At 42.6% G+C, this 27,769-nt stretch overlaps 1 long non-coding RNA gene across 1 annotated transcript; it reads left to right on the forward strand.

The window, feature by feature from the left end:
• The first annotated feature begins 1,696 nt into the window (after nucleotides 1–1,696).
• Nucleotides 1,697–25,910, forward strand: LOC309648711. Its single transcript, XR_014256764.1, has 2 exons — nucleotides 1,697–2,805; nucleotides 6,801–25,910. It is a non-coding gene; the product is annotated as an uncharacterized lncRNA (long non-coding RNA).
• Nucleotides 25,911–27,769: the final 1,859 nt, after the last annotated feature.

The raw sequence follows: 27,769 nt of genomic DNA on the forward strand, positions 1-27,769 counted from the left end.
AAAAAGGTCATGAAGAACCTAGTGGCAAGATGGGAATAAAGACACAGACCTACTAGAGAATGGACTTGAGGATATGGGGAGGGAGAAGGGTAAGCTGTGACAAAGTGGGAGAGTGGCATGGACATATATAAACTACCAAACGTAAAATAGATAGCTAGTGGGAAGTAACCGCATAGCACAGGGAGATCAGCTCAGTGCTTTGTGACTACCTAGAGCGGTGGGATAGGGAGGGTGGGAGGGAGGGAGATGCAAGAGGGAAGAGATATGGGAACATATGTATATGTATAACTGATTCACTTTGTTATAAAGCAGAAACTAACACACCACTGTAAAGCAATTATACTCCAATAAAGATATTTAAAAAAAAAAAGAATAAAGCCATCTCGGGACTTCCCTGGTGGTGCAGTGGTTAAGAATCTGCCTGACAGTGCAGGAGACATGGGTTTGAGCCCTGGTCTGGGAAGATCCCACACGCCATGGAGCAACTAAGCCCGTGCACCACAACTACTGAGCCTGCGCTCTAGAGCCTGTGAGTCACAACTACTGAGCCCGCGAGCCACAACTACTGAAGCCCGCGTGCCTAGATCCCGTGCTCTGCAACAAGAGAAGCCACCGCAGATGAGAAGCCCAGGCACCACAACGAGATAGTAGCCTCGCTCGCCACAACTAGAGAAGGCCCATGAGCAGCAACGAAGACCCAACGCAGCCAAAAAAAAAGAATAAAGCCATCTCAGGGACTTCCCTGGCAGTCCAGTGGTTAAGACTCCACGTTTCCACTGCAGGGGGCACGTGTTCGATCCCTGGTTGGGGAACTAAGACCCGCATGCATGCGTCGAGGCCCAAATAAATAAATAAATAAAGCCATCTTGGGGGAAAGCAGAGCTAAGAATGTTTGGGAGAAGCAGAACTTTAATTTCATTGTTTAGGAGCCTTGATTCAGCCATACCTGAAGGCAACATGTTACACGAACAAATACAGTCCCCCTTTTGGTGAAGTCTAAAAGTTGAGTTTGTGTCACTTGCAACCAAGCTCCTGGAACCATGACAGATCCCATAGCCAGTCTGACTCCCATCCTCTGGGATCTGGGCCCTCCTAGATGGCCACAGCCTTCTTCAAGAGTGCAATAGGCAGTCCCACAGGAAGTCTGGTCTGGCCTCCTTACCCCTGCATGGTCCGCGTCCCTCCACAAGCCTCCTGCTACCCGTGTCTATCCAAGGCAGCCATACACTTCCATGCAGGAGTGTGGTTTGTCCCCCACCACCCCATGACATAGATGACATAGCTTCAGAACTGAGATGTGGCCACAGCATCTAACTCTACAGTGTGGGCCTTCCCTCTCTTCCCGAGGCTTACCCCAGCCTTCTCGGGATGGATGCATTTCCATATCACAAATTCTGTGGTCTCTGTGACCTTTCGGGCACATTTACCCCTGGCACACTGGCCAAATGACAGGACCTCCCTCGGAGACACCCAGGTCAATGCCCAGTATCGACAGCACCCGCCTGCCTCCTCTCTCCGCTCCGGCTGCCCTGTCACCCATCTACAGGCCTCAGCGCAGGCAAGGCTCCCACAGCCCTGGCACGGAAGAAGGCTGCCTGCAAGCTTGCAGGGGTGCAGCCATGGCCCCTCACCGGCTTTGCAGGCACTTCCCTGCACTCAGAACCCCTCACGGACTTGAGCCTAGAGGGGCCAGCGTGTCCCCGGAGAGCATGAACCCAAGGCCCACTGCCCCCGGCCGTGCTCCCGGGCAGCTCCCTGGAGCAGCCCGCCCGTGCCCCTGCCAGTGCCCTGCGCAGCCAGCCGGCCGCCGCCTGGGGGGCGTTTCAGCAGAATGGGCTTGGCGGCCCACAGCTTCCCAGGCGGATGTGATGGCAAATAGCAGGCACTTGGCATATCTTCGGGATTTCTGAGCATGACAGAAATGTCAGGCAGATTTTAATGAAGGCTGTGTGCTTCTGGGGATTGACAGGCTGACACAGAATCCTAATTTTCAGATGGCTTGCTCTCAGGGCTTTCAGCACCCAGGGTCAGGGCTGAGGGGAGCCCCCCAAACCCCTGGGGGGCCTAGGCCATCACCCATTTGTGGGAGCAGCCGCCCGTCAGCCGACAGGCTCCCTTCCAGTGTCTGGCCCTGGTGCTGAGTCCTGATTTAGAAACCAAATGTTTTCTCTTCCTCACCCGCAGCAGTTGGACACCTGCCTTTTGCCTACACTTTGTGAGCAGTGCGTGACAGAGGAAGCAGCGTCCCCTCGGCTGACGTCAGGAGGGCACAGCCAGCTTCCCTGGGCAGGTGTCACGTGGGCAGGCGCCACCCAGGCGGCAGCTGGACAGGACAACTTACAGTGACTGCAGAAATCACCCTTAAGGGGAAACCCTGCTTTCCTGGTCAGCTCCAGAGGGCCAGGGGACCCTGATAAAGGTGCCGGGGGCCAGGGAAGGGCCGGCCACCCCCAGCATGTGGGGTAGTTGACTGACCTGCACTGGAAGAAGTGCCTGCCCTTCGGTGAGCACAGCTGGGGTGCTTGGGGAGCTTGTCCCGGGCCGGTGTGGCCTTTGGTGCTGAGGAGACAGCGCTGAGCTAGAGCCGCAGACTCCTGGGGCAGGTTGAAGGGACCTGAGCCCACCTGCAATCTCCAACACCACCACTCCCTGTAAGGGCACAGGACAGTCTCTCAATTTATCGAGCGAATGTCGCCCTCCCTCCGGATGAGACAGCAGATTGCCCCTCACTTTCCCACGGGGAAGCCCCTGGTCCCTGCTCCCAGGAGCTCAGAGTCGGCTTGGAGGGACGCAGCCCTCAAACAGGTAAGCCACTAAGCTGGACAGCGACCACCGCGGAAAGAAAGAACAGGACCCCGTGTGGGAGAGGCCGGGGACGGGGAGCAGGTGATTTACACAGGGGCTCGAAGGGCTTCTGGGAAGGGTGAGCAGTGGTCCCACCAGGGTGAGAAGGCTGAGCTCTGCAGTCTGCGGGCACTTGGAGGGGACCCCAGGGTTGGGGGACATCAGGCTCTTCCCTGTCCTCCATCTGGCCCCTGGCTCAGGCCTCCAGGCCTGGGGGGCCTCCGTTTCCCTCCCTACACTGGGGACACGAATGGGCAGACACCCCCAGCTTGGCAAGCCCAGTCACTAAAAGAGGCTGAGGGGGAGAGAGAGGGGGGCAGATCTGATGGCCCCAGGCAGGCAGGGCCTCATACCCGCTGCCCACAGGCCCTCTCCCCCTGCCTGGCCCTAAAGGCACTCAAATCTGTGACTGCTCAGTCCAAATCCCTGCCCCCGGAAGGGCTGAACCAAAGCTAGGAGCCCACAGCCAGGGATCCCGAATGTTACTGAGCTAGCGGGGCTGAGAGAGGAGCCCAGTCTCCTGAGCCAAAGGACACGCTCCTGGGGACAGGGACCCGGAGTCTGGTGGGGGCCTGTGGGGCAGCACAGCCCCAGAAGGCTTGCTGGGGCCCTCGGTTCCCTTGGGCCTCCGCAGAGGGGGGGATTTGGATGGGGCAGCCGGCAAGCAGGCAACCCCAGCGCGGGGATGGCAAGATGGTGGGAAAGGTGGGTGTGGGAAGGGCCCCCAGTCCCCCCGGCCTGCTGGGTGGGTGAGTGTGGGCAGGCCTGGGGGCTGACCACGGGCCCCGCCAAGGCGCAGGACGAGGCCTCTGACTCAGGAGACACACGTGCTTTCCTTCAGGAGCGTGGAGCCAGTCCTGCTGGGTCACCCACCAAGGGAGCCAAGGGGACGTGGGAGCTGAGGGCTGGGTCCAGGTGGGGATGGTGGAGGGACTGAGGGCCTGAAGGGATTCTGGGGGCGACACACCCATGGTCACTGCAGGGGTAGCTGAGCGGGGATGGCAGAGGGACCGAGCACCATGTCACGATGGCTGAGCAAACTCCAAGCCTCCCCTGTGGCCGGAGGACCCTGCCGCCCACAGCCTCTTCTCTGGAGGACTCACCACTCGCGCCCTGCCTCCTCTCACCCCAGCCGACTCCCTGCCACCCACCCTTCCTCTCGGGTCCTCGAATGCACTGGGCTCCCCTCCCAGGCTGCTCCTCTCAGGCTCTGGGCCCCTGTCCTGGCTGATCCCCTGCCCTTCTCTCAGCTCAGACCTTGCTCCTGCAGGAAGCCTTCCCCTGCTGTCCACTCTCAGGACGCTTGTGGGGGTCCCTTACACTCCTCACCTGTGTAGCATCTAGAGGCACCCAGCCGGGGGTTGTGATGGGCCAGTGGTCGAGTACCTCCAGCCAGTCTCCCCACCGCTGGGAGGACCTCTGTCCCCAGGTCTGCCCCTCCCCCAGATGAGAGGCTCTGACCTACCTGTGTGCCAGCACACAGTGCCTGGTTCATCCCCCGGTGGCCTGAATGAATGAAGGATGGAAGGAATGAGTGAGTAGGCGAGCCCTCCTCCAGCCTCTCGCTCCTCCTCCTTTGCCCCCAGGCTGTGGTTCCCCACTCCGGGAGGGGTGCACAGGGGGCAGCGTGGGTGGCCGCTGAGCAGGCGGTTCTGAAACCTAGGCACTGAGCTCCACAAACAGCCCCAAAGAGGAGCCAAGATCGATGCGCTGCCCTATTGACAAAACCTCAGTCGTATTGCAGATATTTCTCACATTTTTATTGTGTTCATGTATGTTGGTTCACAGCGGTTTTGTCAATAAAAAAAACACTGCACAAAGTCTCACCTAAAACTGTCACCAAAAATTATTTATTGCTGTGATAACAGCAAATTAGATGTTAAAGGAGATTTGTGGCAGTGGGTCAGACAGAACACCAGAGACAGAGGCTGGTGGCACCTGGGGCCCAGGCAAGGGCAGCTCTGAAACCGGCGTGGGTAGGCAGGTGCCATTGCCCACCATCGCTCACCGCCCCCCCACTTCAGCTGGGGCTCAGGGCCGCCCCCAGGACAAGGGTCAGGGAGGTGAAGGCCTGGGCAGAGTCCACACCCACCAACCCCAGAGATAAGGTGGGGTGCGGGCCCCAGAAGCGGGAGAGGATGATTCTGACAAGGTGAGCCAGGAGGGTGTCCTCAAGGAGGTGACAGTTGGGCCACCTCTTGAACATCAGGTGGGTTTCAAATGTTCACTTCCCTGAAAAGGAAGCAGCACGAGCAAAAACTTGAAGGCAGAGAAATGCCTACCGTGTTCAGGACACAGGGCAGAACACACTTGGCATATCTGCACACATGAATGGAGGGGCTCCGGGCACCTGGGCCGGCAGCACCTACTGAGCCTCTGTCTCCTTTCCTGTGGCCGCTCATCTAGTCGATCTATGGAAGCGTGTTTATACGTTTCTTCCTTGGAAAATTTACTCTCGGGTTCTGGTATTTCATGGGCAAAGTATAAATTGTGGAGGTGGCACAAACCATAAAAGCGAGCTTTTCTTTTAAAATGTAAATGTGCCGAGAGGTGCAAAGTGCAGAGGGGTGGAGGGAGAACCTTAGATCATTAGTGGCTCCTGCTTGTCTTCCCGACAATAATTGGTGGGCGGAGCGGCGAGGGCTGGGCAGGGAGCGGTGGGCGGCAGTGCCGCGGAGGGTAAATGGCACCAGAGGCAGAGAAATTGGCGGGGAGGGGAGGGAGGGGGCGACCTCTCTAGAGCCGTGCTTGCTATTTTGGGCAATTAACAAGGGGGCAGGGATATATTTTTTTTCCTGGAATGTCTGATTGGGGGCCAGAAATTTATATTTACACCGATTGGTTGGGCAAATGGGAAAGAACGCGTTTTTTAAAAGAATTAGTGGAAGATTTCTACTCCATACTGGCAGCCCTTTCCCTGCACATCTTTCTCTTTATGCGGTTTTGTCTCAGTGATTTGAGCATGTTCTAATTTTGTCATTCAAGCCATCTGACTTTCACTGCTCTATACAAACAAAACCTAATTTAGTCTGAGATGTTTTAAGTCATAACAATGACGGATGGCCAGGGTTCAGGTGTGGTGGAATATTTAAATACCTAGTCTATATTTTTCGGATATAAAGACAGGCAGCTTTTTGTACTCTGATTAATTATGATTTTGCATTTCAGAAAAAAAAATAGCTTTTCTATTCTACATTATTAATTGGTTATTTAATTAGGAATTCTCCAAGCTTCAGATGTTCAGAAGCTAAATCTGTGAGTGGGTTTAAAAAAAGCCGAGCTCCATCCTGTTGCCTTTTTGTATCTTATGAAGGTCACAATAAGACGTGATTGTTTGGCATAGCGGCAGTGAATTATGCCACCCAGACAAGCTTTTAACCTATGTGCCTTCACTCTGAGTGAGACACACGGGCATGTGCTCTCTTTAAACCGTTCTCTATTGAAGAGGATTCAATCACCATAATGAATCTGAGGCCAGGCAGCAATCTTCCGCACTGAAAGAATTTCTAAAAGATTGTAGAATTTGTAAAACGAACAGCTCGCAGTCTAAATGGCTGTGTGGGTGAATCAATTATTGCAAGGCCCCGAGTAGTCATAATATTTAGTACATATCATAGAGTGTTTCAGGTACAATAAGATATGCTCGTTTTTCCCTGTTCCTGCTGGAAGTGGTCCCGGATGCCCGCAAACAACCCCGGCCGATCCACGGCATCGCCTGAGAGCGGGGTCAAGCCACCCCGTCCACATGCATGTCCACGGTGCACCCGGGCACATGCACAGGCACGTGCACAGTGAGGAGGAGGCTGGTGTCTGGAGAGGCAAGAGCGTGGCTAAGGTGGCCCCCATTCCATCAAGTCCACCTCACCAACCCATGAGATGCTAAGTTGCCAGTTCTCTTTTGTAGAGCCTGCTTTTGAAGTTTCCTTATTAATACAATAATTATTTTTCTCTGACAGCACCATTTATAACCATCTACTCTGTGTCCAACTAGCCCTGTTTTCATTAATCAATGGGCATGGAGACGACTGTCATCACCTCTCTGGATTATGACTTATCGGCCTCCTGCAGGCTCCTTTCGAGTGGACACAAATCAGGTGAAGATGGAGCCTTTTTTGGCTCCTGGTGGGGAAGCTTCTTGTACATAGGCTTAGGTATTGTCTACAGACCTCTGCTTCAGAGAAGGGCATCCAGGAAATCCCCAAGGAACTCAGGAAAGACTGTCCTACCTTGCTTTAAACATTGTGAGACAGGCAGTGCCCACCTCGAGCACAGAGGGGAAGGCCTCATGGGGTCCAAGGGGAACTTAAAAACCTCATGTTGTCATCAGGGCAAGAGTCCCAATGGCTGGAATATTACAGCCAGCCTACAACAAGACTAAAGATGTGTTAAAGGTGGATGTTGCAGGGATCTGGGTTGGGGCAGGGACCCATGTGAGCTGTCCTAGAATGAAGCTGGGGTATTTTCCAGGTCCCTTTAGTGCAGTCCCCCAGAGGTTTCCATTAGCACTGCAGTGACCCTCTCCTCTGTTAGCATACTGCCATAGAAGGAATCACACAGCACATGCTCCACAGTTTCTCAAAGCCCCAGAAGTGTCATTGTTCAACATCCCCTTAACTTATGCTCCCTGGATAAATCTTGCCACTTTGAGGCCCACGAAGCCATAACTCTGCCTCCAGGGGATGGGAACATCTGTTCCGCGATGATCTTTAGCCCAGCTTTGTCCCTATAGCTGCGTGTTTGTCACAAACACTCTGACAACATGAGTGGCTCACCATTCTCAGCTGGTAAGCAGATACAAAGAAAATCCCTCATATAGTTCTAAACTCTATGCAGCTCTTTCCTTCAGTGAACTTCACCTTTGGGCACCTTTGCTGATATAGAACAAAGAGTTAATCTAACTTAAAAGGAAGGCTGTCAGTAGCTACAGAGCCGAGACTCAAGCCTGGATCTTGGGAGCCCTTTCCTCCCCCTTCCCACAGGGCATCTCTTGGCTGGGTACTTCTCCCTTAACCAGTTCCTCCCTGGATCACCCAGGGCACCCATGACTCTCCCCCCAGCAAAGAGCATATGCTGTCCTCCCAAACAGACCCAGAGCAAAGCTTCCTCACTAGCTCGCTCAAGCAGCAGCAAGTGGACCAGACCTTCCATTCCTAAAACATCCTCTCAGCTCAATTCTAAGCTGCCTCATTCTCATACTCTGCTAAGGGAAACAGGAAATAAACAGAACCAGCTTGGAAAGCTACATGGCAAAAAGATCCATGGATAGAGACTATCAAGTACCTAGGAAGAAACCTAACAAAAGGTTTATAACTTCTACAGGAAAACTTGATTAAGAGCTGTTAAAGACATCTTAACTAAATAGAGAGATATACCATACTCATGAATAGGAAATTTTAACAGTGTATACAGATGTCAATTTTCCCCCAATGGATCTATTGATCTGATATTATTTCATTCAAAGTTGCAACAGGGATTTTAAAGAAACTTGTTAAATGACATGGAAGAATAAGGAGCCAAGAATAGCCAGGATACTTCTGAAGATGAAAAGTGGAGAGGAAGGACTTGATTCACCTTATGTCAGCACTTAGTATGAAGCCACGGTAATTAAGACAGTGTGGTATTGGTGCAAGGAAAAATAAATCCACCAGAGAAACAGAGAGCCCAGAAACAGAACCTCACACTGAGCTATATGACAAAAGTTATGCCAGAACAGCACAAGGAAAAGGACCTGTTGAACAGGTGAAGCTGAAAAAAATGATAAGCCATCTGGAAAAAGAAGAAATTGTACCTTCCCCTCACACCATGTTGGAAAACCAAGTCCAGATGGATTAAAGACTTAAATGTTAAAAACAAAACTTTAAAGTTCCTAGTAGAAAATATGTCTAAATATCATTAGACCTTGGGGTAGGAATAGACTTCCTTAAACAAACGTCAATGACTATAAAGAATAAGATTAATACATTTGACTATATTAAAATTAAGAATTTTATATTTATCAAAAGATACCTCTGATTGTGCAACACAGGAAATATAGCCAATATTCTATAGAAACTATAAATGGAGTATAACCTTTAAAAATTGTGAATCATTGTATTGAACACCTGTAACTTATATACTCTTGAGAATCAACTATACTTCAATAAAAAAAGATACCTCTAAAAGTAAAAAGACAAAAGATGTTTGTAACACACAGAAATGAGAAAAAATTAATATTACAAATGTACTGAACTCCATATCAATAAGAAGAGCAGAAGCAACCCAATGGGAAAATAGGCAAGGGACATAAATAGGCATTTCACAGAAGAGTAAATAAATATGGCCATAAGAGAAAATGCTATACACAGAATGTGTGTGTTCTTCCAAAATTAATATGTTGAGACTCTAATCCCCAGTGTGATGATATTTGGAGGACTTTGGGAGGTAATCAGATGATGAGGGTGGACCCCCTTTCTGAATGGGATTAGTGCCCTTATAAGAAGAAACATGAGAGAGATGATCTCTCTCTCTCTATCATGTGAGGAGATGGCAAGAGGGCAGCCGTCTATAAATTAGGAAGAGGGCCTTCACCAGGAACTTGATCTGCCAGCACCTTGATCTTGGACCTCCAGAACTGTGAGAAATAAATGTCTGTTGTTTAAGCCAACCTGTCTGTGATATTTGTTATGGCAGCCCGAGCAGACACAGAGAGACCGACATCATTGGTGATCAGGGAAATGCAATCAAGAGCATAATGAGAGACCACTTTATACCTATTTGGTTAACGAAGAGTACCAGTCCAATAATACCAAGTGTTGGAGAGGATTGTTGGAGAGGCAACCACTTTAGAAAACATCTTGAAATTATCCCCTAAAGTTGAATATTCACAGTAACTCTACTCTTAGGTATATATACCCAAGAGAAAACCATGCATGTGTATAAAAGGAGACCTATATGAGAATGTTTGCCGCAGCACTGCTCACAGTACCACGACCCCAGAAACAACACAAACACTCATCACAGGAGAGTGGGATAACTAGCCGGTATTTTCACCCAGTGGAACACTCTAGGGGAACACGACACATGAGTGAACAACGTTGAGATGCAACAATATGGAAGAATCTCAGCAGTATAATACTGATTGCAAAAAGTAAGTCACAAAACATTATATACAGGATGGTACCCTTTGAAAGTTGGAAAGAACTAAATAAAAATATGTGATTTTAGGAATACAATGTAGACATAGTAAAAATACATAGAAAAGAAAGCAAAGGAATAAACAGAGAATTGAGAGAATTGTAAAAGGAGGTGGGGATATGGAGGGAATCATAGATTATTGTCAAATTCTTAGTTTGTGTTTTGGATAGTGGGCTCATGTTACTAAAAATATCACTTAAATAATTACACCACATATGGGCCATGCATAGTCCAAGGATGAGGGTATATGAACCAAGGATTATGATAAATCCATTCTAGGGACTCAGGTCCAATTTTGTAAAAATACATATGCTTTGACCCAGAAATTCCTCTTCTAGGAATTCATCCTAAGGAAAATAATCAGATACATGTGCAAAGAGCTGTGTACAAGGCTGCTTAGGACCAAATTGTTTCTAATGGCAGAAAACTAGAAAGGACATTAATGTCCAACAATAGGGGATTAGATGAATCATCATCATGCAATGGAATACTAAAGAAATTTTGAAAAGGTGAAATGTGGCGCATACGTACACCATGGAAAAAACTAAAATGAAATACAGCAGAAAAACTACGACTCTGATAGCATGGTGAGATTATAGGTGACTTTTTAAATGAAAGTATAGTTGTCGTCAGGTTATTCTGTAATTTTAAATGGTAAATTTAAGAGATAATAAATGGTACCATTGCTGGGACATGGAGGGGGGCAGTTGGAACCAACAAGCCTCTTTTGCAGGCATTGAAAGAATTATTTCCTCATATGGGCAAGGACAACACTTTTATTATTTTAATTGTTTATATTTTATATATTAAAATTTTAAAACTATGCTTACTGTTGAAACTTGGGGAAGAGAGAGGAAAATATAAATAAATGTCCCAGAATCCCTCTAACATTGACGTTCTTCCTTCTAGTCTTCTTCATCATTACTGTGATGGTTAAATTCATGTGTCAACTTGCTAGACTGTGGTGCTCAGTTGTTGGTCAAGCACCAGTCTAGATGTTGTTTTGAAGGTATTTTTTAGATGTGATTACCTTTAAATCAGTAGATTTCTTGTAAAGTGGGTTAGGCACCACAGTGTGGGTGGGCCTCGTCCAATCAGTTGAAGGCCTTAAAAGAGAAGCCTGATTCCCGGAAGAAGAAGAAATTCTGCCTCCAGACACCCCTTCAAACTCAAGCTGCAACATCAACTCTTCCCTGGGTCTCCAGCCTGCTGGCCTGCCCTGCAGACTTTGCCCAGCTCCCACAATTGCATGAGCCAGTTCCTTCAAATAAACCTCTCTCTCTTTCACTCTTGCTCTCTCTCAGTTTACACACACACACGCACACACGCACGTGCACGCATGTGTGTATACATACATCCTATGGGTTCTGTTTCTCTGGAGAGCCCTAATACAATTACCTATATTTGCATTGTCTTTTTCACAAAATAGAATATTCATATCCTGTTTTCATATAATATTGAATACATCATGAGCATTAACCAATGTTATTCTATGTCTTTAAAAACCATTTTAATAGCCAATAATATATTTTTATAATTTATTCTTAGCCAGTTCCTTATTGTTAGACACTTGGATTTCCCAATATTTCACTATTGTATATAATGTTGCAACTAACAGGCTGGAGAGATCATCTTTTCATCTTTGATTCAACTATTTTTGAACAACGTGGGGAAGAGATGCTGGACTAGCAGGCAGGGGCCAGGGTTGTAGAACTGTTTTGACGGCCTTGAGCGGGTGCCTCTCTGGTCTCAGCAGGGTGGCCTACGTTATTTCCACAGGCCTTTCCAGCCACTAATAACATGACCTCTTAGTTTTGTGTTGGACCCACCCGAGCTGGACGGAGAGGGTGGAGCCTCTTCCATTCCCTCCCTCCCCACCCTGGTCCAGCAGCAAGTCCTACCAATTCTGACTACAAAATGTATATTTAATTTGTGCCTTTCTCTCCTGGTCTCTCTGCTTCCATGCTTGGCCTCCCACAGTCAATTCTGAAGGAGTGGACCCAGTGATTTTCTTTAAATGTAAGTCAGGTCCAGTGGCTGTCCTGCTCAGAACCCTCAGGGGCTTCCCACTGCCCCGAGAATAACACCCTTCACGGCCAGCATGGCGCAGGTGACTCTCCAAACATCTGGGGCCTCTTTCAGCCTTGGGTCCCAAACCCCAATCCTACAAAACAGGAGTTCCTGCCCATGGCTCTCTCCTGCTCATCCTTCAGATCTGATAGCTGCTTCCCCCTCCAGAGAGGTCTTTCCTGACCCCCAGCCCCACCCAGTAATCCTCCAGGCCCATTCTGTGTTTATGTTCTTTGCCTTTCTCTCTAGACACTAAGTTCCATGAAGGCAGTGACCAGACCTGTCTTGTTTATTATTCTGTCTCCAACAGCTACCACATAATAGAGGATCGGTGAAGACTTCCGGCTAAACAAATGAAGTATTGGGCATCCAAGGCTGGAGAAGGAGCATCCCTCCTCACAGGGCAGAAGAGCCACATGTACAGGCTCCTGCCTCTCACCAGCTCTCCCTTCTCTAAACGTTTGGACTTCTGCCGGCAGGAGACTTCACAAAGGAAGGGAAGAACATCGGGGCATTCACAGCACTGCCCAGCAACTGGAAGATGGCTGAGGCAGATGCATGTCCTGGTTAGAGGAGATGAATGGCATACAACCCCTTCCAAAAAATTCCTCGTTTCCCCCAGGTTTGCCCCTTCCTCTCTCCCACAGGACCTAATGAGCTGCAGACAGCAGGTGCCATGCCTTCATTCATCATAGGAGGCAGGGAGAGAGGGAGAGCTGTACATCCTGGTTTGGGGATCTTTGGGCCCTGGCAGCCAGCCTCGGGCAATGAGGTGGTAGAGAGGAGAGAGAGGGGGAGAGGGAGGGGGAGGTGATCACCATGCACTGGTCTAGATTTCTGAAGTTTTGACCAACTGGGAGAAAAGGAGGTACGTGAGCAGCCGTGGGCAAGCAAAAGTGCAGCCTCCCCATCCGTGGAACCTATGCATTCTAACCAGGCAATCCATATGTTCCCTTCCTGCCCTACGTCAAGTGCTCTTGTGAAGGAGTTAAAGGCTGAAACACTGGGACCTTGGGAAACACCCTTTCCCATCTGAGCCTCTGTTCACTTGGAGGTCCTCTGGGTCTGCAGCCCACCAGTCTGCAAAGAGGATGGTGATGGAACAGAAAAAGGCAAGAACACTCAATCAAGGAAACAGAACCAAAGCAAACCTTCAAAGGACAAAGAAAGCTTGTGCTCACTCCACACACCTTCCTTTAGGTAATTCCACATTCAATACTTCATCATGGCCCCACAGCCTTCTACATGGCACTGTCTGGATTTCTGCAGTGAGGACATGGCTCGAAGAAGTAGAAGGATATGCCCAAGGATGAATCAGCCAGGAAGGCGTGGAGTTGGAATGTGGGACCCACCTACACTGTTGATGACCACCAGGATCAGGGTTCTGTAGAAAAGCGTTTATGTCCAGCGAAGGGGCTGGTCCGTGCTTCCAAAACGTGAAGCTCCCCTGAATTGTTCGCCAGCATTCTCTGACAACATCTCCCATGGGCATGGAAGTGAGCTTCCCCCCAAAGAACATATGTCAGATAACCTTTTCTTAAGGCAGCTGTCAGTCACCACCTCGGTCCTCTCTAACTGTGGAAGGGAACCTTTTTCCTGAGGAATCCTTGACGCGCTTGCACTGCCAGCCTGTGCCCTAGGTCCCCTCAGCACTGAGACCGCGGGCTCTTCACCCCCACACACGCGCATTACATACATTTGTTTATACGGAGCTTTGGCGCTCTCTTGATTGCACAGCAGTGCAGGCTGCTGATGAGGTTTGCTGTTGACATTTCAACATTAGCTGGCTTTTGTCAATTGTGGCAGCCTAAGAAATTCTATCTTAAGGGCTGCTCTTTATTAAATTTGCAAGATACAAAACTGTGACTGACAAATAGTCTCCTTTCCCTTTGCAAAAGCATAAATAATGGTCAGCAACTCTCAAGTAATTAAAATGTTCTAAATTTAAACAAAAATGAAATTGCCAAAGATTTACAAGGATTGGGGTATCCTACATTTGGCCTAACGAAACATTCTCGTGATATTTTCCAACAGTTATCAGCAGATCTTTGGGGGATGAGAATGAGGGAGAAGGCGCAGCAGGGGAGAAAGCAGAGGAAAGAACATTTACAGGGGCTTCCTTGTCCTATGTTTTACCAAACTTTGTCACAGAATCTTCTATGCGACTCTTTTATGTGCTATCGGTGACATAATTCCTGTTTTTTTCCCCAGCCATTATATATGATAAATAAAACAATGCTCTGAAAACACTAAGATCTCTCATCAATGTCATTGTGAAAAGGGCCCAGATAAATGAGTCCTGGAATCAAAGGCAGATGACATGGCTGACCATGTATCATCTTCTATGTATTGAACGTAGTCTTTGTAAAGATAGAGCGGTAATAAAAAGTGGTATTGTGTGCTCTGAAAGGCTGTGTGGGTCTGTGCATGACTAATCTGTCTTTCTGCATTATTTTATTCAATCTTCTCTGACTTTATGCCTTTGACATTTTTGCTACACTCAGTAAATTTGAGTGAATAGGCAATTTTAAAGAATTTTTATAGGGCTTCAGAGAAGTCATATGCAGACAGTATCTTTGTTCAAATTTAACAGTTTAAATATTTCCTTTGTCTAGGGTGCAGAATAATCTTTAGACAAAAAAAAAAAAAAAAAAGAAAGAAAGAAAGAATGCTTTAGCCTTAAGATTTTAACAGTGTTTCCTAAAACAGTTCAGTTATTTTAAAAAAAAGTTTATAATCAAGGAGCTGCTCAACTTTTCCAATTTTATCATTATTATAACAGAAGACTGGCCTCTTTCTGCAGATTAAGGTGTTCCTTCTTTCTCCAGAATCCAGAGATACAGAAGATGCAATTAAAAGGGATTCTTTTGAATCTAGAGTTCAAAATGGCCTTATTTGAGATCACCCACTTTTTCTGACTTCGTATTGCAAGGGTACTTGTCTCTAAGGAAATAATGACTTCGTTGCATGTCTTTAATTTACTGTGAACCTTGTTATCTGTTCATTATCTAATCTATAACATTAGTTTAGCTAAGCACTTTAGATAATTTGCAGCACAGAGAGGTATGCAATATGAAATACAAAATTATTTCCTTTGCTAAATTGGGCAGAAGTTCTCACCTGAAGTGTACCACACCATACGTTTCAGTAAAATCACTCCCTTCTATTTAGGCTACTAAGCCATTTAGAGGAAAGCTGGGATTACTTGATAAAACTGTTTGGGCTAGCAGGTGCTAGCCTCATAGTTTTGGCTTATGAATACTTTTAAAAAGATTATTAAACTATGTAAAGTAAACCTAAACTTCAGATGAACCCATCCTGGTGGATTCGCATAGCCAATCATATTTTACAGTATCTGTAATATCAAAAACATAGTCCACACATTTCATTTTTATGAATCACTCCATAAGCCCACATCCAGAAGGGTGACTGAAGACTTGTGCTTAGTACCTTTGAGGTGCTTTCAAGAAACTGGACCTCAGGATTCCCTTAAGGGGGAAGTAGGATATTTCGGGCAACTGGTGACCTACATGCTCTCACAGTCCAGTGCAGTTGAGCCCTAGGGTCTGTATTCTGGAGCAGAAGTTGGGTGAATGGCAGAAGGCGGTCTTCCCCAAACACACAGGGAAGGCTAAGGGCACAGAGCTATTAGCTCTGGTCTCTTGCAGGACCAAGCCAGTGCACACCCCTGCTCACTGCTTCTGTACCTGACTGGAGGTTCACCACCATCTCGCACAGGGGCTTAAGGCCGGCAGGCAATGTTAGATCTCTCTAAGGGGAAGCAGGGGCGGCGGTACGCCAGTTACTGGAGGGCGAGTAGCTGACCACAGCAGGGGAGGGCTGCGATGGGGCCAGAGAACGGCCCCTTCAGATTCTGTTTCTCAGAAAGCAGGAGCCTGTACAGAGTGTAAGAAGGCCCGGAAACCCAGGAGCCTGGCCACGGTTCACATACAACGAACGAAACCATCGGTCACGCACGGCTCTGTGTCGGCCCCCAACCCTCCATGCACACAGAGTGGAAGACAGCTTACATCTCACTGAAAACACAAGGTAGTAAGTACACAAGTGACGTCCCCAACACTTCTGTAATCATCTAGCAGAGAATGAGATCTGGATGCATCATGTCTGGGTTTGTGACTTCTGCCTTGTAAATGGGTAAACATTTCACATCTCCATGAAAGACTGAAACATGAATCCCCTATCTTTTTTCATAGCAGACACAAACAAATACTACTTTTTATCACTGCAAAGCACTTGATATAAGTTCATTAAAATGAAAGATTTTAGAGAGCCCCAAAATGTAGGATATGATTCATGTAGAGATCCCGGATAACAGATGTGGTTTCTATTATTTTCCTACCACAAAAAAGACTAATCCTCCTCCTGCAGGAAGAATGTGTTACCGTCCTCTTTATGAACCATTTTCATAAAACTGAATAAACAACAAACACATCCATGATTAGCTATGACAGATCCCCATTGATTTATTTGACTCAAATCCTAAGGAAAGGTCTGGTTTCAGGTCTGTTTCTGCACAGTTTTATTAAATAGCAAAACTTAAAAATGAAATTGCCCACTATCTCCAAAATAAATAGAAAATAAAACGTTCTACAACTTACAGAGATCTTACCAATGTTATCAGGCAGGTTGTGGAATTTGCATTTTTAGAGCCCTGTTCCTTAAAAGTGAAACAGTGGAGGAGAGGCCCTCTTGCCAGTCTGCTTTTTCAGCCCAGTCTGAGTTCTCTATGCTTGAGAGCACCTTATGGTGCTGTAACTAACCTCAAACCTGCAGCAGCAGGGGGGCAACAAACCTCAGAATACAGCAATGTCATGCTTTACAGGCACTCTCTCAGCAACAGCATGAATGAGGGGGGAAATTGGTTGCCTAGGAAACCCTCTAGTCCTGGTAATTATTACTGTAACTGACTGCACACCCCACCTATAACAGAAATGAATAATAATTTATAACCGCTGACTGGCAGCTTTCTGTTGGTGCCTCTGCTCACCACTGCTACCTACTGGCGTGCAAAATTAGTTACATGCAAACAGTGGGGTTTGCCAGAGAGAAAAACCACCAGCAAAAAGAACATTTAGAGAAATCTCCCATCTTCCTCCACCAGGTTCTGAATATAGTTCAGCAAATTGCTGCTCGATCAATAGAGCAAAAATGAAAAGTGCTTTGTGTTCGTGTATACAATGGGGGTTGAACAATCTAATGGAGGTTGGTCATCTCAATTAAAAGCAATTTCATATTGTGACATGAACTAGACCAAAAAAGGGTACTTAATAAGGTTAACAGAGGCTAAATAATAGCATATATCTTAACCTCAAATATATGACTCACAAGCTATTTAATAGTATAGAATTTGATACTAAGCAAAACTGCTATAAATAAAACCCTATCTGGTAGTTTTGATCAATTAAACTACATAATTAACAAAGATGGTCCATTTATCTTAGGTTGTCTAATTTGCAGTACAGTGTTAAAGTACCTCTACTGGAAGACTAGTTTGTTTAGAAATTAGAACATTCACAGTGATTTACTGGATTTGATTTAAAAGACACAGCAGGAGTTGGCAAAATTCACATATCATGGGGTTAATGTGGGTTAGAATGTAGCTATTTGTAATACAAAAATATTGCATACCAAATACACACATCTGATTTCTTTTAATCCTGGTTCATCTTTTTGCAGAAGTCGTTACTTTGCTAAAATGAACCACAAAAACAGCTGTATTCACCACTATTAGGATACAGAAATCTGCCATTTTCAATTTCCAAAGCAAGAGAACACTGCCTGGGTAATGAGTCAAGCACTGGCTCCTGAGAAGACATCAACTGACTGATAGTTTCTTCAACCCCAGTCCGATCCGGGAGGATGGGTATTCCCACTGCAGGCAGCCAGTTTCAGCCCGTGGCCGCCATACATTCAGGCTCCGTGAGTCACAAATTCTCTCTGGTCAGTGGAAAAAGGACAAATAGCCCCAAAATTTGCTGAGGCTAGGTGAAAAATCACAAAGATGTAGGGTGTGAAGAATAATAATAGTGAAACACTCAGCCTTTCCATGGTGTGGTCCAGGCTCAACCCTCGGAACTCTCAAATCCTTCAGTGTTCCTGGGATTCACTGTCATGATAATGACATCTGATAATAAATATCATGGAATTTCCCATCCCACACCCTAATTAGCTGATTACATTGTAACATAAAAAGTAATTTTTCAAAAGTATTTTACAGTTTAAAAATCAATAGATTTGCTTTTTGTGTTTTCTTCCCTTTAATCAATTCTAGGTATAATTATTACTACTTATCTCTTTGCTTTTCAGAAATCAACAAATTTCAAAAAAATTTTCCTAATTCTTCAGAGATTCTTGCATAGTTCTAACACTGACATAGCCATTGAGAGTTAGTCTCTTATTAAAAGAAAGACCCACTAGAGATCACATTGGAATATGCAACGGCGACACACAAGTCTTAAGTATGAAGACACCAGACCCACATCCTAAAACACATTTAAGTTCTGACAAGCATTTGCAAACTTCACTTTCCTGAAGAGAGTCTGAGTGCTGTTCCTTAGTTACACCTCAATTATCTCCTAACAAGTGCCCCTTGAAAGATTTTCAATAACTTTAGAAAATTAAACTTACTCTTTTAGCCTTTGTGACCACAGGTGGATCTAGCCTAAACACTGCTTTATATATCTCAGAATATCAAAGCCTGCTCTAATGCATAAAAATTTTGTCTTCACTACAGTTTTCACCAGATTATACCATTCCCCACTTGCAAACAGGATTCATCACCAAATCATCACTGACATCCCACTCTTAGCTTCAATTTAGCTTTCAAGACCCCAAATGTGCATTGGCAAAAAAATCTTGGATCCCCAAAAAATAGTTTCCAAAAATACATGTTTACTAATTAATAGACTCAGGGCTCTTATAACTTGAATATAGCATAAATAAAACCCTGTGTAGGTTTTAATTTTACTAGCTCTACCCCCAATAAGAATACCAGGATTCTTTCCATCCTGTACATCTATTGATTTCTACCCTACCTAAAGCACTTCCTCTAACATGAAGTAGTTGCCAATTCTCTTACCCCAAAGAGGACAGATGACCCTGTTTGAACCCCCAATGCACATCTCTTATAGCACTTCTGGTGTTCTCCTTTGATGCACACACTTGACCTGCCTTCCCAAATAAGATAAACCACATTAGTCCATGAAGCCAATATATGGCCTTTTTTAGGGCATAGAACAGCACTTTACACAGAGAAAATGCTCAGAAATACTATAGACAGTATACTCTGTCAGCCTTCCTGCTATAAAATCTCTAGAAATGCTAGATAAAATATGATAAATATCTTCTGAAATATAGAACCTAGTATGCAAAAAAGTTAACAGAAAGCTAAAACCATTAGCATCAGGTTGGAGCTGTCCTGGGAACTAACCCAGAGGTTTATATTTTGAAAGCTCAGGAAATAGGAGGCAAGTCTTTGGGATCAATGAAGGAGTGTTAGAACTGAGACTGGCCATGAAGAGCTAAGCCAGAGTGAAAGGACAGACCAAGATGCATTTTCCCACTATCAAAATAAAACAGCAAGAAAACTTGTTTCTATCTGCCGGAGTTCTAGGTGGGGCGGGTTGGGGTGGAGTGTCCCCTGGGAATGTGTAACCATAAGCTAGCCCTTGCAAGGGTAGAGTTCTGAGGAACTGCAAGCAATGAGATTAACTGAGAAATTCCAGTCAAGGAACTTAACATAAAGAGGTCCTGCCAACGACTTCTGATTCTAGTCTTGAAGGAGTAAACTGGTACAGAACTTGCCCTTCTACCATAAACAGTTGAAAAAACTGCACAAAATACACGACACAAGTGTTCTTAGGCACTAGGAATAGAGAGAAACAAATGAGGTGCATCCTATCATCACTGTGGCTTTCTCTCTCGAAGTATCAAGGTCATGAAAATCAAGAAACTGAGAAATTGTCACAGATAGGATGAGGCTAGAAGACATGACCACTAAATGCAATGTAGTATCCTAGAATGTATCCTGGAAAAAAAAATGACACTGGTAGAAGAACTGGTGAAATTTAAATAAAGTCTGTAGTTCAGTTAATAGTATTGCATTGTGCTAATTTCTTAGTTTTGACAAACATACCTTGGTAATATAACATGTTAGCATTAGGGGAAACTGAAAATGGGTGAGGGATGTATGAGAACCCGCTCAATTACCTTTGAAACTTTTCTATAAATCTAGATTTATTTCAAAATAAAAAGATTAATAATTTCTGGCATCAAATAAAAAATTACTAAACATGAGAATAAGCAGCAAATTGTGACCCTTAATCAGAAGGAAAATCAGTCAGTAGAACTACAAACATGCTGTAGGAGTTATAGAAATGGTAGAATTAGCAGACAAGAACTTTACAACAGTTATTGCAAATATGCTTAATGATTTAAAGGAAATTATTAACATAATGGAGCGGGAAATGAAAGATTTTTATATATAAATAAAGAACCAAATGGAAATTCAAGGGGTAAAAAAAAGAAAATATCTGAAACAAAAAACTTACTGGATGTGATCCAAAGCAAATAAGCCGTTGCAGAAAAAAAAATCAGTGAACTTAAAAACATATCAATAAAAACTACCTAACATGAAACACAGAGAGAAAATGGATTGAACAAAGATGAACAGAGCCTCAGTGACCTTATGTCACAATAAAAGTTGTGTATTATAAGTGTAATTGGTGTTCGTTCCAAAAGGAGGAGAGAGGGTTAGGGACCAAGCAATATTTAAAGAAATAATGGCCAAAATATTTCCAAATTTGATGAAAACCCTAAATCCACAGATCCAAGATGTTCAACAAACCCCAACAAGACTAAACACGAAGAAAATCACACTTATGCACATCATAATTAAATCACCAGAGGAAAAAGATACATCACATTTGGAAGAACAACGATAAGACAACACCATAAAATGAAAACATCTTCAAAGTGCTAAAGGAAAAAAACCCAATATACATAGGATTCTATACCCAGCAAAAATATCTTAAAAGTGAAGGCAAAGTAACACTTTTTCAGACAAAAATTGACAGAACTTGGTCTATCACACCAGTTCTAAAATAATTGTTAAAGGCAGTTCTACAGACTGGAGGAAAATAAAATCAGATGGAGACCCAAACATACAAAAAGTAATGAAGAGCACTAGAAATGGGAAATTCATGAGTAGACATTAAAGAATTTTACATGTTTTTAAAAAATTGTTTAATAGACAATTGAGAGGAATGGCAAAGTGAAGACCTTTGCTAATATGTTCCCCAAAAAGAAAAGATAAAATTGGACAACACTGTCAAAAACAATTATTTCAGTACTCTGAAAATTGACCAAAGGCATTAAACAAATTGAGAAGTTTGTATTCAAGAAAACCACTGAACCTTGAGTAACAATGATAGCAGTGTAACATTTTACCCACCTTCTTTCACCCCAGCTCCTCTGGAGCACCAGTTCTAACAAGGTGGGACAACTTATGAAAACCAGAGCCATTTATGCAAAAGGGAGCTGACTATATTTGTAGCAACATGGAAAACCCCAATGCCCAGGAGCTTTGCCAAAAAAAAAGGGAAAGTCCCACATCACAGCTGACCTGAGGTTGCAAACCAGTTGGGCCAACCAAAAGAGACCAGAAGACTGACTGGAAATTCCACAGGAGGATCTAGGGAGATAACCGTGAGCCTTGATACACTCACAGTTTTAAAGATTGTGGGCATGTTAGGTTATCTGTGTACATGCTGATGAGACACCTTAGCTATCTACACACATGTGCACACACACACACAAGCACACATGAAAGAAACACAGAAAGCCTGAATGAAGTAAAAATAAAAACTTGGAAAGATCTGTAAATTGCATGAATCTTGAATGTGTCCTCTAAACCACACACAGGTGCACTGACAAATGATAGAGGCCTTATTGGCCCAAGATGTTTCAGTATAACCTCTGACCAATCAGCAGCCGGCCACTAAGATGTAATGATCCAACAGCAGTCCATAAGAGGACAGGCTTAAAAATAAAAACAGAATTAAAAATATATATATATAGAGAGAGAGACATCAGAGGCTATACACTATGGAAGAAACAGATTCCACATAACTATTCCAGGCAAGTGACAGAAACAAACAAACAAAACCCAACAACCACCCCAAGCAGGAGAGGATCAGAATCCAGAGTTGTTAACAATGTACTACTTGAATGAAACGTCCAGTTTTAAACAGGAAACTGTGGCCCATACACTTGAAAAAAAGGCAGTAAATAGAAACTATTTATGTAGGGGTCCAAAAGTTGGATTTAGCAAAGGGTTCAAAGAAGCCATTATAAATATGTCCAAATGGAAATTCTGGAGTTGAAAAGTACAATACTTAAAATGAAAAATTCATTAGAGGGATTCAACAGCAGATTTGAAAACTGGCTAAAAGAATAATCAGTGAACTCAAAGACAAAAATTATACAATCTGAAAAACAGAAAGAAAAATAAGAAAACTGAATGAAGTATGAGAGACCTATGGGATATAGCCAATCATATCAACACATGCATAATGGGAGTCCCATAAGGAGACTGTCCTTCAGATTGTATAATTTCTATTGATTCGTCTTTGAGTTCACTGGTTCTTCACTTAGGTTACTGTACTTTTCAACTCCAGATTCAAATCCAATAGATTGTGATGTTAAAGTGCATACTGTAACCACTAGAGCAACGACTAGAGCAACCACTAAGAAATAGTTTAAAAAAAAAAAAAAATCAAAGGAATTAAAAGGTTATACTAAAAAATATTTATTTGACACCAAGAAGGCAATCCAAGGAAAAACAGAGGAACAAAAAAGACATGAGACATATAAAACACAGCAATATGGCAGATGTAAATGAACCATATCTATAATTATATGAATTAATAAACACTCCAATCAGTATGTAGACTGTCAAAATGGACTTTTTAAAAACAAGGTTCAACTATATGATATCTATAATACACAACTGTTAAATTCAAAGATACAAATAGGTTGAAACTAAAAGGAACACTATGTAAATGCAGTCATAAGAGCTGGAGTAGTCATAATAGTATCAAACAAAACAGCCATAGACTTTAAGATAAAAATGTTACTAGAGAAAAAGAGGGCATCTTGTAATAATAACAGTATCAATTAATCAGGGCGATATAACAATGACAAATATATACACACCTAACAACAGAGCCAAAAAAAATACATGGAGCAAAAACTACCAAAAATGAAAGATATGACAACTCAACAATTGTTTGAGTCCTCAACACCCCACTCTCAATAATGAGTAAAACAAGTAGACAGAAATTCAGCAAGGATACAAAAGACAGCAATATCAATGAAGCTGGCATGTACAGAATACTCCATCCAACAAGAGAATACAGACTTTTCAATAACACACAGGAGAGAACATATGTTATCCATAAAAAAAGTTTTAATGAATTTTAAAAGACTAAAGACATACGAAGTATTCTCCAGACACAACAAAATTAAAGTGAAATCAATAATAGATAGAAACTTGGAAAATACTCAAGTATTTGAAAATTAAACAATACATATTTAAATAAATCATGGCTCAAACCAGACATCTTGAGAAATGTCTCAATCTTTTGAAATAAAGGAAAATGAAAACATCACAGATCAAAAGTCACTGGATACATCTAAAACAGTACTTAGAGGTTAATTTATATCTTTAAATGCCTATATTAGAAGAGAATGATCTCAAATCAATACCTTAAGTTAATACCTTAAAAAAAAACAGAAAAGGAAGACCAAACTAAGCCTAAAGCAAGGAGAAGGATGGAAGGAATAAAGAGTGGAATCAAAATCAATAAAATAGTAAACAAGAAAAGCAGAGAAAAATCAATGAAATAAAAAAAAATGTTTCTTTGAAAAGATCAACAAAATTGACAGGTCTTTAGCTAGACTGACCAAAACAATAAGAGAGAAGACACAAATTAGCAAAGTCAGAAATGAAAGGGGAGACATCATTACCAACCCTACAGAAATTAAATGGGTTATAAGGGAATGCTATGAGCAACATTATGCCAAAAACTGAGACAACTTACATGAAATGGACAAATTCTTAGAAAGCCAGTTACCAAAATGGGCTCAAGAAGAAATAGAAAATCTAAACAGACTTATCAAAAGAAACTGAGTAGTAATTACAAATCTTCCCACAAAGAAAAGCCTAGGCTGGATGGTTTCACTGGCAAATTCTATCAAACATTTGAAGAAGAAATAATACAAATCCTTCACAATCTTCTTCAGAGGAGGAAAAACACTTCCCATCTCATTATATGAGAACAATATTATCCTGATACAAAAGCCAGACAAAGACATTATACAAGAATAGAGGACTACAGACCAATATCCCTCATGAATATCTGCCATAACATATCAGCAAACCAAATTCAATAACATATAAAAAGGATTATATACAACACAGGATTATACAATATACAACGAAAGGATTATATAAAGTGGGATTTAGCCCAGGAATGCAGGGTTGGCTTAACATCAGAAAATCAACTAATGTAACACACTGCATTAATAAAGAACAAAATCGCACGATTATCTCAATAGATGCAGAAATAAGCATTTGACAAAATCCAGCCCCATTCATGATAGAAAACTCCAACAAACCAAGAATAAAAGAAAACTTCCTCAACCTAATAAAATGTATATATGCAACACCTATCACACTTAATGGTGAAACACTGAATATCTTCTCCCCAATCAGAAACAACACAGGGATGTCCACTCTTACCACTTCTATTCAATATTGTACTAGAGATTCAACCTAGTGTAAGCAGTTAAGAAAAAGAATACAGATTGAAAAGAAAGAAGTAAAACTCTCTTCATTCACAGATAACATGATCCCGTATGTAGCAAATCCTAAGAAACACCAACGCACACATGACAAAAACTAATAATTGAGTTCAGGAAGGTTTCAGGATACAAAGACAACATACAAAAGTCAATTGTATTTCTATATACTAGCAGTGAACAATTTAAAAATGACACTAAGGAAACAGTTCTCTTTACAATAGCATCAAAAATAATGAAATGCTTAGGAATAAATTTAACAAAAGAAGTTTAAGACTTGTAATCTGAAAACTACAAAACATTCCTGAGAGAATTAATGAGGATCCAAATAAGTGAAGAAACAGTCCATATTCCTGGATTAAAAGACTCAATATTAACATGGTAATTCTCCCACAAACTCATCTATAGATTCAATAAATCCCTATAAAAATCCCAGTAACATTTACACAGTAGTAGATAAGATGAACCTAAAGTTAACATGGAAATGCAAAGAGCCCCAAACAGCCAAAAACATTTTAAAAAGAGAGTAAAAGTTGGAGAATTTAACAGCTTACCACAAAGCCACAGTAAATCAAGATCATTTGGTACTGATATAAGGATAAACAAATAGATAAAACACAATGGAGAATATACAAAGAAACAACTTCATAATCAACTGATTTTCTAAAAGGGTGTCAAAATAATTCATTGTAAAAAAGGACAGTCTTTTCAACAAATGGTTCTGGGACAATTTGGTATCTAATTGAATTTAGACCCTTGCCTCACACCATACACAAAAATTAACTCAAAATGGATCACAGCCCTAATTCTAAGAGCTAAAACTATAAAAGTTCTAGAAGAAAACATAGGAGAAAAATTCTTGTGATTTGGGGTTAGGCAAAGAATTCTTAGATGCTAAAAAGTACAATCATTAAAAGAAAAAAATCATCCAAAAAAAAAAACTGGACTTCATCAAAACCAAAGACTTTTGTGCTTTAAAAGATACCATTAAAAAAAAAATCAGAAAAGTCACAGACTTAGAGAAAATATTTGTAAATCATGTATCCAATAAAGGACTTATATTTAGAAAATGCAAAGAACTCTTACAACTCAATAAGAACCCAATTAAAAATTGAGCAAAAGATTTAACTGTAATCTCTCAAATAAGTTAAGCTTAAATTCACCATCTGACCCAGCAATTCCACTCATAGGTATCTACTCAAAAGAAATAAAAACATGTCCACACAAAAACTTGCATATGAATGTTCATAGCAACGTTATTGACAACAGCCAGAGAAATGAACAATCCAAGAGTTCATCAACTATGAATGAATAAATAAATGTGGTATATCCATACAACAGAATACTATGCAGCAATAAGAAAGAACTATTGTTGCATAATAAACCATGGATGTAGCTCAAAAACCTTATGCTAATTGAAAGATAGATGCTAAAGTCTATATATGCATGATTCCATTTAAATTAACTGTCCAGAAAAGGTAAATCTGTACAGAGAAAGCAAATTAGTGGTTACCTGAGGCTGGGGATATGAATGGGAACTGACTATAAATGGGAAAAAAGGGATCTTTTTAGCATGATGGAAATGTTCTAAAACGGTTTAGTGAGTTAGTGGCACAACTTGAAATCTTCTAAAACCCATCAAATTGCACACTTAAAAAAGGATGTTATGCAGGCACATGAAAAGTTGCTCAACATAACTAATCATCAGGGAAACGCAAATCAAAACCACAAGATATCACCTCACATCTGTCAGAATGGCTATCATCAAAAAGAACACAAATAACAAACGATGGTGAGGATGTGGAGAAAAAGGAAACCCTCCCACATTAGGATTATTCCTAATCCTGTTGGTGGGATGTAAATTAGTGCAGCCACTGTGGAAAACAGTATGGAGGTTTCTCAAAAAACTAAAAATAGAACTACCATATGACTCAGTAGTTTCACTCCTGGGTATATATCCAAAAAAAACAAAAACACTAATTTGAAAAATACATGCACCCCAATGTTCATAGCAGCATTATGTACAATTGCCAAGATATGGAAGCAACTTAAGTGTCCATCAACAGGTGAATGGCTAAAGATGTGGTGTGCGTGTAGGTATATACACACATACATGCAAAGGAATACTACTCAGCCATAAAAAAGAAGAACGTAATTTTGCCATTTGCAACAACATGGATGGACTTCAAGGGTATTGTGCTATGTGAAATAAATCAGACAGAGAAAGATAAATACTGTAATGATATCACTTATATGTGGAATCTTAAAAATACAACAAACCAGTAAATATAAAAAAGCAGCAGACTCAATGGATATTGAGAACAAATTAGTGGTTACCAGTGGGGAGAAGAAAGGGGGGAGGAGCAATACAAGGGTAGCAGATTGAGGCACAAACCATTATGTATAAAAAAAGCTACAAGGATATATTGTACAACAGGGAATATAGTCAATGTTTTAGAATAACTACAAGTGTAGGATAACCTTTAAAAATTGTGAATCACTATCTTGTACACCTGTAGCTTATATATTATACATCAACTATACTTCAATTTACAAAAAAGAAAACCAAAAGGATTTTATGGCATACAAACTATTCCTCAGCAAAACTGTTCAAAAAAAATGGAACCAAAGTACCACAAACACTAAAGTGATCGCAACACTGTCCGGAAAGAGGGTAGCTATGATAAAAATGCACATTTTTATAGGAAAGTGTCAAAAATTAAAATATAGCCAAGTATATAATTTCCAATTCAATGGAGAGAACAGAAAAACAGAAAGCACTTAATCTGAACAGTATTAA

This window comes from Balaenoptera physalus, assembly GCF_965194825.1.
Source record: "Balaenoptera physalus genome assembly, chromosome: 19".
In the NCBI taxonomy this organism is placed as follows: Eukaryota; Metazoa; Chordata; class Mammalia; order Artiodactyla; family Balaenopteridae; genus Balaenoptera; species Balaenoptera physalus.